At 41.8% G+C, this 3,187-nt stretch overlaps 1 non-coding gene across 1 annotated transcript; it reads right to left on the reverse strand.

Moving 5' to 3' along the window:
* Positions 1-2,818: 2,818 nt before the first annotated feature.
* On the reverse strand, positions 2,819-2,937 carry LOC138361741 (5S ribosomal RNA). Its single transcript, XR_011227150.1, has one exon. It is a non-coding gene; the product is annotated as a 5S ribosomal RNA (ribosomal RNA).
* Positions 2,938-3,187: the final 250 nt, after the last annotated feature.

Genomic DNA, 3,187 nt, shown 5'->3' on the forward strand with positions numbered 1-3,187 from the left:
CAGCCGTCATGGAATACCTCGCTGCCGAAGTTCTCGAGCTCGCCGGTAACGCCGCACGTGACAACAAGAAGACCCGTATCATCCCACGTCACTTGCAGTTGGCCATCCGCAACGACGAAGAACTCAACAAACTTCTGTCTGGCGTAACCATTGCACAGGGAGGTGTTCTTCCAAACATTCAGGCAGTTCTTTTGCCAAAGAAGACAGAGAAGAAGTAAGCACTTCTGCCACCCACCGCGACAAATACCATAACCAGGCTCCATCCGGAGCCACACACACTTTAATAGAGAGATTCAAGTAGACAATCAACTTTCAAACATTAATAATAACATTTATATTGATTTCATTTGGAATGTGTACATAACAAACAAACAAAACAAAATTATAGGGGATATTCAGCATCACTTGGAATATTAACCAATCATATAAATCCAATATATATTTTATATTTTACTTTAAGCGAGGAATTCATATTCTATCCATTTTTAATCATACAAATGAACAAAAGCAATTCTTCACTAGACGTAATGAATGAATAAATGATCAAGGTTTTAATGTGTTTCATGAATATATATATATATATATATATATATATATATATATATATATATATATATATATATATATATATATATATATATATATATATATATATTAATACTTGTGAACCAGAATATGTTTGAGCAGCAGCGATCGTGCCTGCCATTGGCCGAAGTGCAACAATTCAAATAATTTAAAGGGCCTGCTCGGGTATATAAGAGAGGCTGGGAGACTGGGGCCGGTGGTGGGTGATGGGTGATGAGTGATGGTGTGGTGTGGTGTGGTGTTGTTAAGAGTTGATTTACGGCCAGCCAGCCAGCCAGCCAGCCAGCCAGCTGCAGCCAAGGCAGGGCAGGGCAAGGCAAGGCAAGGCAAGGCAAGGCAAGGCAAGGCAAGGCAAGGCAAGGCAAGGCAAGGCAAGGCAAGGCAGGCAGGCAGGCAGGCAGGCAGCCAGGCAGCCAGGCAGCCAGACAGGCAGGCAGGCAGGCAGGCAGGCAGGCAGGCAGGCAGGCAGGCAGGCAGGCAGGCAGGCAGGCAGGCAGGCAGGCAGGCAGCCAGGCAGGCAGGCAGGCAGGCAGGCAGGCAGGCAGGCAGGCAGGCAGGCAGGCAGGCAGCCAGGCAGCCAGCCAGCCAGCCAGCCAGCCAGCCAGCCAGCCAGCCAGCCAGCCAGCCAGCCAGCCAGCCAGCCAGCCACTCCCACTTTGTATTTATATGCATTCAATTTATATTCAAACATTATATATGTTAAGGGCCTTGTTTTAGTGTTTATTTTAAAAATGACAAACATCGAGTCATTTTACCAGTCCTTTAGCGTTAACGGTGATGCATTTTAAAACTGAACATAAATCGCCTTTTCTGGATATATCAAATATCGAATCCGCTTAATGTGCCTACAATTCAATCATTCAAAAAATACATAATTTACATCAAGCCTTTTCATAGAACAGACAATAAGATTTGTACATGCAAAAAAAAAAAAAAATCCTTTAAGTTATCAATACAATGTGAGAAAACTTTACTTTTATAACTAAAGTTGCACAATTATACCAACTCTATGGTGGCTGGGTTGTAAGGTGTGTGGCTGGTGTTTTGGAAGTCGCGAGTTCAAACGACCCAATGGGAATAATACTTTTTTTTTTTGCCATACAATCTTCCTAATACTATTATGTAGGTTTGTGTGTGTTTTTTTATTCATTCTTTGGTTTTATAGATGACATACATATTGACTCCTTTTACCGGTCCTTAATTAGGCTCTGGGGAAGCAATGGTGGTGGTGGTGGTGGTGGTGGTGCATTTAAAACTAAACCAAAAATCACCAGTTCTGGACGCGTCAAATATCATATCCGCTTAATGTGTCTACAACCTAATTACTTAAAACTACACTATTTAATTCATTCATATCATGTGCATATTGGTCATTATGCTCATACAACCGACATCAAAATTTATTTTCATTATTAGAATCATACATTTCATCAAGTAATACAGATACAAAGAGATTTTCTTTCTGAGAAGACCGTTAGTATTGGCTTGCAGGCAGGCAGGCAGGCAGGCATTTGAGGGTTATTATTTCGCCTGTTGATTGGGGGGAGGGTTGATGTGTTAGGGGGTTTTCGGTTAGATGTGGTGGTGGTGATTGGTGGTGGTGATTGGTGGTGATTGGTGGTGATTGGTGGTGGTGGTGGTGGTGGTGGTGGTAGTAGGTGGGAGTTGGGGGGGGGGGGGGGGGGGGGGGGGGGGGGGGGGGGAGGGAAGGGGAGGGGAATGATGGTCTGTGGATTCCTTCTCCGTACCCTTTACATATAAGCAAAAATATGCCTTCTTGTGGGTATAGAAACATTAACACAAATTATATCAGTAACTGATATTGTAGCCTTTTAAACAGAAAAGATTTGTACATACAAATACTTTTTAATTATCATTTATTTGTGGAAATGGCATTTACGTCATTAAATTGATACCTCAGCATCAAGCTAGTGTCCTGCAGCAGTGGTCCAGTGGTAAAGTGTATATAAGTGATGCGTATTCTTGGAGTTGCGAGTTCAAACCCGGATTAAGCTATATATATATATATATATACAACATGTTTTGTTTTGGTTGTTTGTTTTTGTATAAAGCCTCACACAATATCTATATTAAGCGAGTTTGTTTTAAACATGACATACATATTAATTCATTTTACCAGGCCTTATTCCACACAACTCCGTGAATTTCCCGTGGAGCCAGCCATTCAAACAAAAACAAACGAAACAAAACAAAACAAAACAAAAAACATTATTGCCAACAGCATTTGGTGTTCCCAGGCGGTCACCCATCCAAGTACTAACCAAACCCAACGTTGCTTAACTTCGCTGATCGGACGAGAAGCGGTGTTCTCAACGTGGTATGGCCGTTGGCATGAGACTGCCTACACATTGTGGCTAATAACCAACTCTTTTAAGTCATCGCGGCAGGATACGGACCTGCTTGTGGTGTCTTAATGGTAATTGTATCCTAACATATTTTTGTCTCCTTGGCATGGATATTTAACATCGTTTATTCAGTCTTGGGTTTATGTTCTTTCGCCATTTACAGACATTTTACATCTACCTACTTCCTCAGCCTGCCCTGCCAATTTCTAATGAATTTGTGGATTTTCTTTTGTAAT

This window comes from Procambarus clarkii, unplaced genomic scaffold, assembly GCF_040958095.1.
Source record: "Procambarus clarkii isolate CNS0578487 unplaced genomic scaffold, FALCON_Pclarkii_2.0 HiC_scaffold_675, whole genome shotgun sequence".
In the NCBI taxonomy this organism is placed as follows: Eukaryota; Metazoa; Arthropoda; class Malacostraca; order Decapoda; family Cambaridae; genus Procambarus; species Procambarus clarkii.